Source organism: Lampris incognitus, chromosome 9 (genome assembly GCF_029633865.1).
Source record: "Lampris incognitus isolate fLamInc1 chromosome 9, fLamInc1.hap2, whole genome shotgun sequence".
In the NCBI taxonomy this organism is placed as follows: Eukaryota; Metazoa; Chordata; class Actinopteri; order Lampriformes; family Lampridae; genus Lampris; species Lampris incognitus.
The window spans coordinates 7,598,671-7,615,483 of NC_079219.1; positions in this window are offsets into that span (position 1 = coordinate 7,598,671).

A 16,813-nucleotide genomic window follows, 5' to 3' on the forward strand; every position below is an offset into this window, starting at 1 on the left:
AAAGGATTTTGTCCTTTCCAACTTCGATTTCTAGAAACAATGTAACATTTGGTATGATTTTGCAAAACAAAAACGATGAACTCTGCTGTAATGTAATCCTCTGCTTAGCCAAATTCTTTATTCATAAAAATAGATACTTTAAGTCGTCCCCCAAATTTGTTGTTTTTTTTAAACGAATTTAGATCATACTTGAAATCTTTAAAACTAACGACCGATACAAAAGCTCTAATGGTTTATGAGGTGTTAAAACTTTTCCCCACTGAATCAGAAGACTGATATCCTTATTAATTCCCCCTTGTATGATGGACTATGTTTTATTATTTTCAATTAGTGTATGTCATGTATTTAATCTATTATTGTTTGTACCCTTATTTTCATAATACATTACCGTATATTTGTCATGTGACATTCAACCTCTATGTACTTCCTGATATACTGTATAGAAATGTTTACACTGTTCCCTTTGGCACTTTGGATATATCTATGTATTTTTGGATAGAATGTATATTTGCCATGTTTGTTTTATAACGAACTTTCTTCAAGAATCTGTACATGAATATGAACAGTGTTCAATAAAAATATATATATATAAAAAAAAAAAGCTTTGGGGAAAACGGATGCAGATCTAAAGAGAAAAAAAGATCCCCTAGCCGCTACGTTTTCCTGTATAACGTATATATGTCACACAGAACATGCGCAAGAGCATTTGACTACCGTATATGACATCTCCCCCTCTTTTGTGTTATTTCGATAACATCAAACGAACACTTTAACAGAAATGGCTATTTTAACATCATGAATTAAGATTAACTCAAACTGAGACATTTCATCATATACCGGTCTCTTTCTTACTCAACCAAGGGTTACAGTTTCATAAACACAAATCAACATTATCGACATCCATTTCAATACAACTTTCCTTTTGTTCCCTCCCCTTTTTTGGTACCCTTCTCTCTCCCCCCCCCCCCCCCCCCAAAAAAGGCCATATGATTGCACTTGTCTACAGGTCAAGCCTGTCGACTGGCTTGCACACCCGTCCAGATCTGGTCACAGTCTGACCAGGTGGAGGGGTTGTGGGTGTGGCCACACTCTGACTGACAGGAACAGTCTCTAACGTGGTGGCTCCGCCAGAGTGGGTGTCTGTCCCTGTGCTTTCACCGGGCACAGCTGGGATGGGCTGGGGAACCGGCCCTGGTTGGAGGTCACGGCGGTTCCGCCTCAGCTCTGCTCCTTGCCGCGTCCTGATGACGAAGGGTCTCTCGCTTGAGAATACTGCTGGCAAAGACCACCACTTTTCATGGTCCAACTGTTGTTGTGATAGCTGTGTACATCCGCCTGATGCGCCCACTGAGGCAAGTTTGTAATTTGCGATATTGGGCTAGTCATGACAGACCTAGTAGGCTACAGGGCGCCCCTAGCGGCATCTGTGAGATACGTGTCAATGAACACGTATAAGTGACGTGCAGAAGCGTGTCCATAGACACGTAAAGAGGAGGCGACCGGTCTGATATTACAGGACTGTTTTTGATCAAGTGGACTGGGACATGTTCCGTGATTCGTCGGGTGGCAACACTGACGAGTACACGGAAGCAGTTGTTGGATTCATCAGGAAGAGCATCGAGGAGCTGCTGCCCACTAAAACAGTCTGGGTGTATCCAACCCAGAAACCATGGATAAACAGTTCCATTCGGTCTGCTCTTGCGGCACGAGACACCGCCCTCGCCAGGGGGGAGACCAAGCGGAGAAGAAGAACGCCTTCTATGCTCTCCGGAAAGCTGTCAAAGCAGCCAAAACTATGTTTTATGTCAGAAAAGCATCCCAACCGTGAGGAGTTGCTGTACATCAGGGGGACTACCTTTGGCAATTCGGGACTATCTGCCAACATTCCAGAGGGTACACTGGTTGTAAACAACCCTGGATCGCCACCCTGGGGAAATACACCTCGCACAGGGACACGGAGAACAGGGGTGCTCTCCAGGTTCAGGAGACGGCCCTATCGGCCCCCACTTCCGGCACAGATCTTGTCCAACGTGCGATCCCTCAAAAAACAAACTGGATGAACTTTTGTCATTAAGGCAAACCGACAGAGACTAGAGAGACTGCTCAGCCTTGTGCTTCACCCAGACATGGCTGGATCAACCGGTCCCTGATCAAGCCGTAACCCCCCCCCCCGCTTCACTATCTTAAGAGCCGACAGGTCAATCAAACTATCTCATAAGTCAAAAGGTTTGGGGGTATTTGTCTCATGGTCAATCAGCGCAGGTGTAACCACCCAACAATCCTTCATCGCTGCAGACCACATTACCTTCCATCCATCCATCCACATTACCTTCCATCCATCCGTCCACATTACCTTCCATCCATTCACATTACCTTCCATCCATCCATCCACATTACCTTCCATCCATCCACATTACCTTCCCAGAGAAGTCGCTTCAGCTGTATTAGCTGCTGTTTACATCCCACCACAAGCTAATGCTAACACAGCCATCAACGAACTCCCGCAGCACATTTCCCACGTTGAAAACTCCAACCCTGACACGTCTGTCATCGTGTCAGGTGATTTCAACCATACGAATCTGTCCCTCGAACTCCCGAACTATGAGCAACAAGCCACTTGCTATAGCAGAGAAAACAAACATTTGATCACTGCTGCGTCTCAATTTCGGACGCTTACCGTGCATTCCCGAGGTTCTCCGCTGGGGACGTCCGACCACGCCGAGTTACTCCTCATCCCAAAATACAGACAAAAGCTTCAATCCATCAAGAAAACATCCAAGTCTGTCAGGTCCTGGTCCATGGGTGCCAACTGAAACGCTTGGAGGGTGCTTTGAATGCAGTAATTGGAATATATTTGGTGCAGCTTGCGACTCCCTCGATGAACTCACTGACACAGTGACGCCATACATCAAGTTCTGCGAGGAAATGTGCATCCCTACCAAAACCGTGAGATTGTGTGGCGATAACCCCCCCCCCCAAAAAAAACTCTGTTTCTCCGAAGAAATACACCTCCTACACAAAGAAAAGAGCCGGGAGACAGCTAGGAAGGTACTTGGTGTGTCATCAGGACAGAGGAAGGAAGACAAGGAGACTTGGTGGTGGAATGAGGAAGTACAGCAAAGTATACAGAGGAAGAGGTTAGCAAAGAAGAAGTGGAATAGAGAGATGAAGAAAGTAGACAGGAGTACAAGGAGACGCAGCGTAAAGTGAAGAGAGAGGTGGCAAATGTAAAGGAAAAGGCGTATGGTGCGTTGTATGACAAGTTAGACACTAAGGAAGGAGAAAAGGACTTGTACCGATTGGCTAGACAGAGGGACCGAGCTGGGAAGGATGTACAGCAAGTTAGGTGATCAAGGATAGAGATGGAAATGTGCTGACAAGCGAGTAGAGTGTGCTGAGAAGGTGGAAGGAGTACTTTGAAAGGCTGATGAATGAAGAAAATGAGAGAGAGAGAGAGAGAGAGAGAGAGAGAGAGAAGGTTGGATGATGTGGGGATAGTGAATCAGAGAAGTGCAGTGGATTAGCAAGGAGGAAGTGAGGGCAGCTATGAAGAGGGTGAAGAATGGAAAGGCAGGTGGTCCTGATGACATACCTGTGGAGGCATAGAGATGTTTAGGAGAGATGGCAGTGGGTTTTTTACTAGATTGTTTAACACAATCTTGGAAAGTGAGATGATGTCTGAGGAGTGGAGAAGCAGCATACTGGTACCGATTTTCAAGAACAAGGGTGATGTGCAGAACTGTAGCAACTACAGAGGTATAAAGTTGATCAGCCACAGCATGAAAATATGGGCAAGAGTAATAGAAGCTAGGTTAAGAGGAGAGGTGAAAATTAGCAAGCAGCAGCAGTATGGTTTCCTGCCATGAAAGAGCACCACAGATGTGATGTTTTCTTTGAGAATGTTGTTTGAGAAGTATAGAGAAGGCCAGAAGGAGTTACATTGTGTCTTTGTGGATTTAGAGAAAGCATACAACAGGGTGCCGAGAGAGGAGGTGTGGTATTGTATGAGGAAGTCGGGAGTTGCAGAGAAGTATGTAGGAGTGGTGCAGCATATGTATGAGGGAAGTGTTGCAATGGTGAGGTGTGCGGTTGGAATGACAGATGGGTTCAAGGTGGAGGTGGGATTACATAAAGGATCGGCTCTGAGCCCTTTCTTGTTCGCAATGGTGATGGACAGGTTGACGGACAAGATCAGGCAGGAGTCTCTGTGAATGATGATGTTCGCAGATGACATTGTGATTTGTAGCGACAGAAGGGTGCAGGTTGAGGAGAGCCTGGAGAGGTGGAGGTATGCAATGGAGAGTAGAGGAATGAAAGTCAGTAAGAGCAAAACGGAATACCTATGCGTGAATGAGAGGGAGGACAGTGGAATGGTCAGGATGCAAGGAGTGGAGGTGATGAAGGCATATGAGTTTAAATACTTGGGGTCAACTGTCCAAAGGAACGGGGAGTGCAGGAGAGAGGTGAAGAAGAGGGTGCAGGCAGGGTGGAGTGGCTGGAGAAGAGTGTCAGGAGTGACTTGCAACAGAAGGGTACCAGCAAGAGTTAAAGTGAAGGTGTACAAGATGGTTGTGAGACCAGCTATGTTATATGGTTTGGAGACAGTGGCACTGACGAAAAGACAGGAGGCGGAGCTGGAGGTGGCAGAGTTGAAGACGCTAAGATTTTCACTGGGAGTGATGAAGGAGGACAGGATTAGGAACGATTATATTAGAGGGACCGCTCAAGTTGGACGGTTTGGAGACAAAGCAAGAGAGACAAGCTTGAGATGGCTTGGACATGTTTGGAGGAGAGATGCTGGGTATATTGGGAGAAGGATGCTGAATATGGAGCTGCCATGGAAGAGGAAAAGAGGAAGGCCAAAGAGGAGGTTTATGGATGTGGTGAGGGAAGACATGCAGGTGGCTGGTGTGACAGAGGAAGATGCAGAAGGAAGAAATGTAAACAGATGATCCGCTGTGGCGACCCCTGACGGGAGCAGCTGAAAGTAGTAGTAGTAGTAGTAGTAGTAGTAGTAGTAGACACAAAGAAAAGAACTGGGCATACAAAAACGGAAACAGAGATCTGTACAGAGCAGTCAAGTATAAGTTGCGTGCTGCAATAAGAAAAGCAAAGTCCAGCTATGCAACAAAACTCAGAACAACAATTCTCTTCCAGTAACTCCAGATCAATATGGAAAAATCTTAAGGAAATTACACATCACAAAAAACGCCCCTGCTCCCCTCCAGATAGTGACCATCACCTCCCAGATAAATTAAATAAGTTTTATGCAAGGTTTGAAAAACCTATTCCACCAGCCATCCCCCCTACTCCCACTCCAATGCCACCCTTCTGCATCCAAGAGGACGAGGTGAAAGCAACATTCAAGAAGCTGAACGTGAGGAAAGCAGCAGGGCCAGACGGCATCAGTCCTGCTTTGTTGAGCCACTGAGCAGCACAATCGGCCCCAATATTTTCCACCATATTTAACACCTCTCTAAGCCAATGTGCAGTCCCACAGTGCTTCAAACTCTCTACCATCATTCCTGTGCCAAAGCCCTCAAAGATCACCTGCCTCAGTGACTTCAGACCAGTTGCCCCAACATCTGTGGCCATGAAAGCATTTGAGCGCATCATTCTGTCACACTTGAAATCTTGCACCTCCCCAATGATGGGCCCATATCAATGTGCCTATCAAGCCAACCGGCCTGTTGAGGATGCAGCTCTTTACCATGCCCTGCAACACCTGGAATCACCAAACAGCTATGCACGCATCCTGTTCATAGACTTTAGTTCCGCCTTCAACTCCATCAGCCCACTCAAACCCGTTACCATACTCTTGGGTATGAACGTCGACCCAGCCATATGCCACTGGATTCGGAGCTTCCTGTGGAACAGGCCACAGAGGGTGAAGGTTAATAACCTAACCTCGCACCCTCTTACCCTCAGTACAGGTGCCCCTCAGGGCTGTGTTCTCTCCCCCTGGCTCTTCTCACTTTACACCACCCACTTTACATCCACGGATAGCTCTGTGAAAATAATAAAATATGCAGACAACACAACCATTGTAGGCCTCATCTCCAACAATGATGAAACCCAGTACCGCCCTGCAGTAGACCAAGCTGTCACTTGGCGTGAAAACAACAACCTTCTGCTTAACACAGCTAAAACCCAAGAAGTCATTATTGACTTCCGATGCCTTCCAAATCCCAAAACACCCATACAAATGAACGGAGACCCCATCACCACCACCGACTCTTTTAAACTCCTTGGAACATACGTCATTAATAACCTGAAATGGAAAATTAACACTGAACACATCACTGCAAAAGCTCAACAACGACTTTACTTTCTTAGACAGCTTAAAAAATACCGGATCAAACATCAACTGCTCCTTCTGTTTTACTCAGCCATTATCGAGTCCATCATAACATCTTCTACTACAGTATTATAGTATTGCAGTATTGCAGTATGGTACGACGGCACAGACAGTCAAACACGGAAAAAACTGCAGCAGACTGTCAACAAGGCATCCAAAATCATAGGCAACCCACTCCCCTCAGCTGAATCTCTACACACTAACCGCACTGTAAAGCCAGCAAGGAAGATCATCTCCGACCCCTCACATCCTGCTCATCCCCTCTTCCAGCTCCTTCCCTCAGGGAGGCGCTACAGATCACTGTCCACAAAGACTAAACGCTTCACAAACAGTTTTTCTCCCCTAGCCACCAGGACTCTGAATTCCTCCCTATAGTCCCCTCCTCACACACCACTGGCATAAATACCACCATTCACCCAACTGTTGTGCGTGATATGTTTATTTCGGTTATTGTGTAATTGTATTGTTGGTGATCATATGTGGAGTGTCTGTTGTTGTCCATGTATGTATGCTGCAGAGTTTAATGTGTACCAAAAACAAATTCCACCGGCCTTTGTCGTGTAGCTAATAAAACAATCTAATCTAATCTAAGCGGTACCACAGCCTCAAAGCCCAGACCAGTAGGCTCTGGAACAGCTTTTTCCACCAAGCAACCAGGCTTTTGAACAAAGAACATTAAAGACACTAAGCCTGGTGCCGGACTGACTGGTACTGACCTATGGTCTTCAGCGGATCATCAGTTTACGCGCACGCACACACACACACACACACACGTCGCTTGGCATACACAAACATACACAAATATGCAAACAACTACACACATATGTACATTTTTTAAGGCAGAACCTACATACACACATCACCTTACATACGCCACACACAATGTATCGTTACTACTGATTTTGTTTTGTCTTGTTATTTTATTGGTATTGTTGTTGCAGTGTTGAGGAGCCGAAACACAAGAGTTTTACTCTCTTGTATTAGAGACGTAACGATAAAGGATCTTGAATCTTAACAAAACAATCAGCCTACCTTAAAATCCCAGTTGCACACCTCTAGCTTTATAACTGCCCAACATCAACACTGCTTTAAGCGAGACAAAATAAAAAATAAACTCAGTAAAGATTGTATTAATTCACAACTAAACAAAATTGTCAAACAATGACGTTTTGGTTCATTTGGAGGTGTCATCCACCCAATTTTAAAGTCCAAAAGAAGTGCACTTTGGCTTTCAATGCAAACAATTTGTTGTGGCTGACTTCTCCTGCACTGTCCATCTCTCAGGTCTCTAGTGGGGACAGATGAGACAATTCTCAGTCTGGTCAAACTTGAAGGAAAGAGTTCTTGTTCAACTTCAGGAGAAGCTGGTTTTCAAAGTTGTGTGAAATTAATTCTTCCCCTTCTTGGGTTGAAGATCAACCCAGCTGCACTAAAAAGCCCTTCACACAGGCAGCAGAGGCGGGCAGGGCTCTTATATCCCTTCACTGTGAAACGTTTTCTTAAACTTTAGCTCCTGTATTAGCATTTGAGTTCCCATAGCTGACATGGAGGAGAAACTGACTGCAGCGGTTGCTGGCTTTCCTATCCTGGACGATGCATCCCTGTCCATTTACAGGGACGTTACTAAAAAAAAATGATGCATGGAGGCAGATCTCTGAGATTGTTGGGTTGAGTGGTGGGGTTTAATCAAGTGAATGGGAAATTTAAGCAGTTGTCAATGATGCTAGCTAAAATTCCTCATGAACAGTACATAGCCTATGTGAATGATTGTGAGCAGGACTTTATATATATATATATATATATATATATATATACTACTTTCGGCTGCTCCCGTTAGGGGTCGCCACAGCGGATCATATATATGTACTATATATGATATGGACTTTATATATATAGATATATAGATATAGATATATAAGTGAATCAGCTAAAATTAAACCGTTCATGTAAAATTCACACTAGGAAAATAAATTCCCTCCCAAAACAATTTTTTCAGCGGGACAGCACCTGATTTGTGGGTTCATGCATATATTGGGCAATATACTAATAGGCCTGCATTTAAGGAAATGCAAACATACAACTCCACAGTAAGAGATGGGCAGTGATATTTACCTGTATGGCTGTGAGATCAGTCCACATTGAGGTCATCGAATCTGGATACATCAAGCTTTATTCATGCTCTCCGGCGTTTTCTTGCTATAAGAGGCCCTGTGAAGCAAATCCGTTCAGACAGAGGAACAAACCTTGTTAGTGCGTCTGCTGAACTCAAGATCCCGTCTAACATTGATGCAACTCCTGCCAAGAGGTACCTTGCAGAAAACGGCTGTTCCTGGCTCTTCAACCCTCCTCGTGCTTCTCACATGGGCGGTTCATGGGAGAGGATGATGGGAATAGCTAGAAGAATCCTCGACTCAATGTGTCTCCAGCTTGGACCCTCAAAGCTAGCACATGAGGTACTTACCACACTGATGACAGAAGTGGCGGCCATCATCAATGCCAGACCTCCCTTACCTGTATCTACTGACCTGAGCGACCCTGTCATACTTACTTACCCCTGCCATTCTCCTGACACAGAAAGTAAGTGTCCCTTCGGCTCCTCCTAACAACTCTGGAATGAAAGACTTCTTCAAACAACAATGGCGCCAAGTGCAGCACTTGGCCCAAACCTCCTGGAGCAGACGGAGGAAGCATTATCTCTCATCGCTGCAGCCAAGGAGGAAGTGGCAGACCGCTCAGCCTAACCGGGAGCCTGGAAGCATCGTGCTCCTCAAAGATCAGCAGCTGAAAAGCAACGAATGGCCCCTGGGATTAGTCACCCAGGTCTCCCCCAGCAAAGACAATAATGTGCGCAAGCCAGAGATTAAGGTCTCCCGGAAAGATGGGACTAAGCTGTTTCTGAGACCTTTGTCAGAAATTGTTCTTCCTCTGCCTCCTAAATAGAAGTGTATAACTTTCTAGTTCGTGGTTAAAGTAGCGGTAGTAGTGGCATTCAATCACGGCAGGGGGGGGGGTGTGCCGTTACAGTCATACCATGTAGCAATTTTCTGCCACCTAACGGTGGATTCTAGTTAATGCAGTTTGAAGACAGTTTCGGGTGTCACGACACCGGAAGTTAAACAACCAGGAAGTATGTTTATTTACATGGAGACGACATGTTGACGTATTTCTCCGCAATCCATTTACACCTGCTTTCCTCTTTTGTGGCATCGTCTGTATGTATATTCTCAGTTTGATACTTAGCTTTACTTACATTTAGATAGGTGTTAGGTTTATGCCATTTAGTCGCCATATTGTTCAGTTAATTAGAACATAAGTAGGAACCACGTGTGCTCTGTAACGGCGAGTTAACTGTCACTGTGCACTGCTAGTGTTAGGCTAGCTTGCATGTTATTTAGTGCTGCAGTGAGAAACTTTTTCATGTGAAGGGCTATGAATGAGCACATTCCAGTAATACGAGATTTAGGGTTTTATCTGTAGTTTCACAACTTCCAACATTATTAAACCTGTGGACAACACTAACCGTCTTCAGAGTCGCAATGTAAGGAAGGCGCTGACTCTTGCTGCCGGTGCTCTTGCTCAGTAGCGAGAAGAGGGAAGGGCAGTACATTATTAGTATATACATTTTTTTGGGAATATTGACGCATCTCCTGTCAATACGTTTGTTGCCCACTTCCTCAGAACTACGTTCGCCACGTCCACAAGATGACTGCAGCGAGCGACATACAGCGATGAAGTCGCTGCCAGTGTGACCGCAGGGTGACGGGAACCTTCATAGAGATGTAGTGCAGTCAAAAGTACAATGTTTGCCTTTCAAACGTAGTGGAATAAATGTCATAATTTTCCAAAAAAAATTAATACTCAAGTAAAGTACAGATACTCGAAAAATGTACTTAAGTACAGTACTCAAGTAAATGTACTTCGTTACCGTCCACCCCTGCTGCAGGTATCCCCACCCTCATAAACCGCATAACGACTGAAACCAATGATCGGTTTCATGTGCAAATTACCGTGACCAATAACTAAAGTTACAATGGCAAGGTGTACGATTCACAGAGGCAAGTGCTGCAGCGGTCACCGTGTACATGATTGTAGTTGTCACTCGAACGTTTCCACAGCAACAAGCACAACAGATTTGAGGCCTGTCTATATCAGTCCTGGGTAAGACGCTAAACTGCAACCGCAGGCTGTAGAAGGGTAGCACCTTACCTCAACAAGGGCCCTTTGGCTAAGGACGACATCCCTGTTGGTAGATCTGGTCTTCCTGCATGCCTGTATGGTACTTCCCATGGTGCCCAGTCCAGCCAACACATTGGGATAGAAGGGAACTCTGACTTCAAATCCACCTGCTGCCTTGTGGGTTGATGCCTCTTTGGGCAAAGGCTAGGAGAAGGTAACTCTGAATTCAAATCCTTGGGCACAGTCTACCCAGCTGTCAGTACCCGGAAAGGGTAAACCGTGGTGGCTCCGCTCAGTCAACTTGGCAGCGGTTCCGGCAACCGGCAGATCTGTTTGTCAACACGGCAGCAGTTCTGGCAAAAAGCAACAGGATTCTTCTGCGGCCGTCTCAGCTACACTGTGCCACCAAACAACAGAAAATCTTGCCAAGGGACACTATAGAGCACCAAGTAGTGTTGTCATCTAGGGTGCAGCCTCACATTTGAATATGGAGATAGTGAATCGTTATACTATCTTTGTATTAACTTGTGTTTTACTCGTTTCGGGTGAAGGCGTGTATATATATATATATATATATATATATATATATATATATATATATATATATATATATATATATATCAGCGGGTTTTATGACTTGACGTGATTACGGCGAACACGTCACAGTATGTACGACTGAAGTCTGCTCGGGCTCAGTCCGCATGTCCGGAGGGAGGACATTTGGATTCAGCGTCTGAAGAAGCTCTAAGGGTTAACAAAATGGAACCTTTCCTTTGAACAATACTAATAAAACTTGGCGCCACAACATCCATCCATTATCTGAACCGCTTATCCTGCTCTCAGGGTCACGGGGATGCTGGAGCCTATCCCAGCAGTCATTGGGTGACGGGGGGGGAGACACCCTGGACAGGCCGCCAGGCCATCACCCCCCCCCCCACACACACACACCACACCACACCACACCACACCCCACCCACATTAATACCTAGGGGAAATTTAGTATGGCTGATTCACCTGACCGGAGGAAACCTACGCAGACACGGGGAGAACATGCAAACTCCACAGAGGATGACCTGGGACGACCCCCAAGGGGGGACTACCCCGGGGATCGAACCCAGAACCTTCTTGCTGTGAGGCAACTGTGCTAACCACTGCGCCACCGTGCCGCTATAACACACCTAACTGAAAACCAACCTCCTAGGACAGAGACACCTTTATTTTGCTGAAAAGGGATCATAGGTCCAATTTTTTCATTGACTTTAGTGGCGTGGGGGCCATCAACTGGGACCCACCCAGCACAACTCAAAATGCTTTTCTACTGGAATTTTAAAATTCAGAATGATTCCATGTTAGAATTTTATGTTATAAAGTTGCAATTTCATAATGCAACGGCAATGCATGGATAGATACTATAAAGTCGGGACACTTAAGTTCATCTAGTGTAGGACGTGTGGAAAATTTGAGGGTACTGATAGCTGTACAACGACCAAAACATAGAAATACATCTAACTTTATTGTATAAATAAAAGGTTTTCATATTTACCTCTGTTATTCATCTGTTGCCCCGGTTGCACCCGTTTTTCGAGATACGACATCAGGTCAGCTAGGTTAGTTTCTGGTGAAAATAGTTGTTGTTACCGTAAATGATATGGTCTTTACTTACCATTTAGCACATTTCTACAGGCAGCTCAAAAAGGAAAGACACACACACACCCACACAAAACACAACACACACCTTGTTGAAGTAGCGTTGTGCTACAAAGCCCAAAACCTAACACAAGATCACACCCTGAAAATGCTACCAAGATTGTGATGATTTTTTTGTAATGAGAGCAAGAGTGGAGATAGACTAGAGGTAACCTTCTGAATAATATGAACCGGCAGTACACTCAGACACACACACATACACACAAACTATTTCCAATTGAAAATTTCAGCCCAAAGCTACGGCCTTGACTTATACGTCTCAACACATCATCACACAGTGTACTGTGTTCATGCATTAATCAAATAATTTATTACATCGATGCAAATAATACAACATTCTATGCAGGGTTATGACTTCAAGATTCTGGACACGAGCCGATTATCTCACACAGGCTGCCATCTCCAACACGTCCCTATGTTATTATAAGCAATGATAACTTAGCAGCAGCTTCATACTGGTAAAGGATTTATGCATTTTAAAAAAAAAAATCCATGCACAAACAGCTCATCAATTCAAAATGAAACAACCAGTTCACAGGCTAGATTATTAACATCCACACATTTTGTTGATTTACAAGCTTTTCTAGTGAAGAAAAATGCAACTGTTTGAAATAGGACAATAGGTTGATGTCTAACAGAGTGGGAGAAATAAGCATTCAACACGTAAAGCCCCCCCTCCCCCCATTAAACATATTTCCAATGCAGCTAGTCACATGAAATTAAGACCAGACACTGGTATTAACTCAGTAAGGCCACGCAGCTAAAGAAATCCCTACATGCCTCTCAAAAAAATAAGGTTATGTGCATTAAATTGGAATAACACAGGAAAAAGTAGCAATAAGAAAAAGCCCGTGTTACCTCCGGCTTGGTCGGGCGTCCCTACAGACAAAGTTGGCCGTGTCTGCGGGAGGGAAGCCAGATGTGGGTATGTGTCCTGGTCACTGCACTAGTGCCTCCTCTGGTCGGTCAGGGCGCCTGTTCGGGGGGGGGGACTGGGGGGGGGGAATGCATGATCCTCCCACGTGCTATGTCCCCCTGGTGAAACTCCTCACTGTCAGGTGAAAAAGAAGCGGCTGGTGACTCCACATGTATCGGAGGAGACCTGGTGCAGCCCTCCCCGGATTGACAAGAGGGGGTGGAGCCGTGACTGGGACGACTCAGAAGAGTGGGGTAATCAGCCAAATACAATTGGGGTGAAAAAAAGGGAGGAAAACACCCCCCCCCCCCAAAAAAAGAAAAAACTGAACCAGGTGATTCTACTAATTAGTCTGTTTACTTGTGCTAATTAGAACTAGCAGAGTTATTGCACGTGGCTATTAATACTTCCATGCTTTTAAAAAGGGTTAGCCAGCTGTGAATGCAGCATTTGTTACCAAGCTGTCATGTGACAACCATCTCATGATGGGTGGAGGCAAAGACCTCTCCCAAGACCTTCGCAACAAGATTGTTGAGCAACATGACAGTGGACTTCAGGAGGAGCCCCCTCCCCCAACATTGCCTCCCTCACCATACTCAACAGCACGGCATCTACGGTGAAAACCTACAGATTTATGGGTTCCACAAGCTCCCAGGACCTAAGATAAGCACCCAACATGGACACAATGATCAGAAAGGCCCAGCAGGGGACGTACTTTCTCCGCCAGCTCAAGAAATTCAACCTGCCTTTGGAACTGTTGATTCAGTTCTACACTGTAATAATCCAGTCTGTCCTCTGCACATCCGTCACCGTCTGGTTTGGTTCGGCCACCAAACAGGACAGGGACAGACTACAACCTGGACAGTTGGGTCTCTAGAGAAAATCAGTGGTTCCAACCTGCCCTCGAATCAGGACTTATACACCTCCAGACTCAGGAAACCGGCAGGCAGCATCACTGCAGACCCATCACACCCTGGTCACAACCTGTTCCAACTCCTCCCCTCTGGTAGGCGCTACAGAGCACCCCAAAACAGCCAGATATAAAAACAGTTTCTTTCCGCGGGCTGGCATTCAAATGAATGCTTAACACTGTCAAATAAATCCAACCATTTTGTATACACTGTACTGTACATTGTATGTATAGTGGTACACTCTGTCATGTCCAGCTACCTCAGGCATGTATGTGAGTAACCTGCTAACATGTATTTCAGCATCTCTGATATATTCTCTGCACCATTACACTTTATCACCTCTTATTTCGCCTGTATAAGTCAATCCTTGTGTATATACCTGAAGACTGTTGTGTTGTTATTCCGTGTTAAGTACACCGACAGCCACGAAACCGGAGTCAATTTCCAGGTGTGTGCAAACACACAATGCCAATAAATCTGAGTCTAACACAGCAATGGCACAGGTTACCGACGGATTTCTCAACTCCTAAATGTTCCCACAAGCACCACTGGGGCCATTATCCGCAAGGGGAAGAAGCGTCACTTCACCATCAACCGGCCATACACAGGAGCTCCTCGTAAGACTGCTGACTGGGCAGTAAGAAAACCAGAAGAGGAGCTGAAGATCCAAGACCACTCAAACAGCTCCAGAAAGACCCGGAGGAAGCAGGCACAACTGTCACAGAGAAAACAATAAGTAATGCACTCCGCTGCCATGGCCTCAATGCACAATAACCCTATAAGACTCCATTACTCAAGAAAAGACACGTTGAACCTTGTTTGACGTTTGCTACACAACATCTGGAGAAGCCTGTAGATTATTGGAAGAATGTGGTGTGGTCGGACGAGACAAAAATGACAATTTTTTTGGCGTTCACCAAGCACCATGTTTGGAGGAGAAATGGCTCTGCATACGAGCCTAAAAATGCCACACCGGCAGTGAAGTTTAGAGGTGGAGGCATCAAGGTATGGGGCTGTTTTGTCTTCTCATGGTACCAGCAGAATCCAAATGGTTGAAGGGAAGATGAATGGAGCCATGTATTGCGGTTTTCTCGAGAAGCATCTGTTGCCATCCACCGGGACGACGAGGACGAGACGCGGAGGGACCTTTCAACAGGACAACGATCCAAAACATACTGCAAAGGACACTCTCAACTGGTTCCAGAGAAAGAAAATAAAGGTGTTGATATGGCCCAGTCAATCACCCGACTTGACCCCAGTCCAACATTTGTGTGGAAGGAACTGAAGATAAAGATTCACCAGTGAAACCCCCCCCCCCCGGGGTTGTCATTCTGAACAAACAAGACTGTTTGCTTAGAAGAACGGGCCAAAATCCCCCCTGAACACGGTGCCATTGCAAACAAAAGCTTCTCCACCAAGTGATTAAATACATTTCAGTTGCCGTTTTAAATATTTTTTTTCCTGTGTCATTCCAATCTAATGCACATATCTTTTGTGATTGCAATGTTGTGATTTCTTTAGCTGTGTTGCCATAATGACTTAATACCACATCTGGTCTTAATTTCATGCAAATAGCTGCACTGGAAATGTTTAGTGGAAAAAATGTCGGCGTGTCGATACTGATTTCACCCACTGTACAGGTCTCTCACATAGCACAATAATTATCTCAGGTGTAGTTTAAAGAGTAAGTAAGCAGGGTTTTCCCTCATCTCCACCGACTCACATTTATATAAAGGCAGAAAAACGGGGTGTAGTTGTAAAGGAAAGTGATGGTGGTGTGGGTTAGACTGAAGGTTGCAGTGCTGTAGCAGAACACCTCACGCCAGATTCTCACAAGTCTAGTCAAGCCAAGTCCATTTTATCTGTATAGCCCAATATCACACATTACAAATTTGCCTCTACCCAGTTTAGCCGGCTAACGCCGGTGGCGCCTTTCTCCTCGCCTCATATTTTACTGGACAAGTAGGCTGGACCCCACGTATGTCGCGTATGTCACATGTATTAGCCTCTTTGATGCCTTTATATGATGTAGGCAATTTAGATGGGGTAGACTGTCGTGCGTGTTTTCCTCTGGACCAAAGAAAAAGATTTTATTGCTCACAGTAGCTATGTGATGCGTTTCATTTATGTTGAATTTATCATGGGGGCAATTAGTTCTACCATCCCAGGCCCATACCAACATGTTTTTCAATTGTCATACAGACTGTTTACAGCACAGTGGCCCAGTGGTTAGCACTGTTGCCTCACAGCAAGAAGGCCCTGGGTTCAAAACCCCAGGCCGTCCCAGGTCCTTTCTGTGTGGAGTTTGCATGTTCTCCCCCGTGTCTGCGTGGGTTTTCTCCGGGTGCTCCGGTTTCCTCCCACCATCAAAGACAAGCATGCTAGGGTTAATGCTCCTGTCTGTGCCCCTGACCAAGGCAATGGAAAGAAGAACTGGAGTTGGTCCCCAGGTGCAGCACGGTGGCTGCCCACTGCTCCCAGCTACATGGCTAAGACAGGTTAAGTTCAGAGGATGTATTTCCCCATGGAGATTAATTAAGTACATCTTAATTTCAGATTTCTGAAACGCAGTCAAAATGCCTATCGTGGCTAAAATCCTTGGTCCAACACATTTTCATAAGCCTTGGCTTGTCCAGTGTGACATTATCAGCGTCTGCCTGCGGGATGCCGTCTTTGGCGGCGACAGTTCTAGCAGTGTCATAATATTTTGGGCTCGTTTGTGTAGTGAGGCGGGGCTTACAAGTC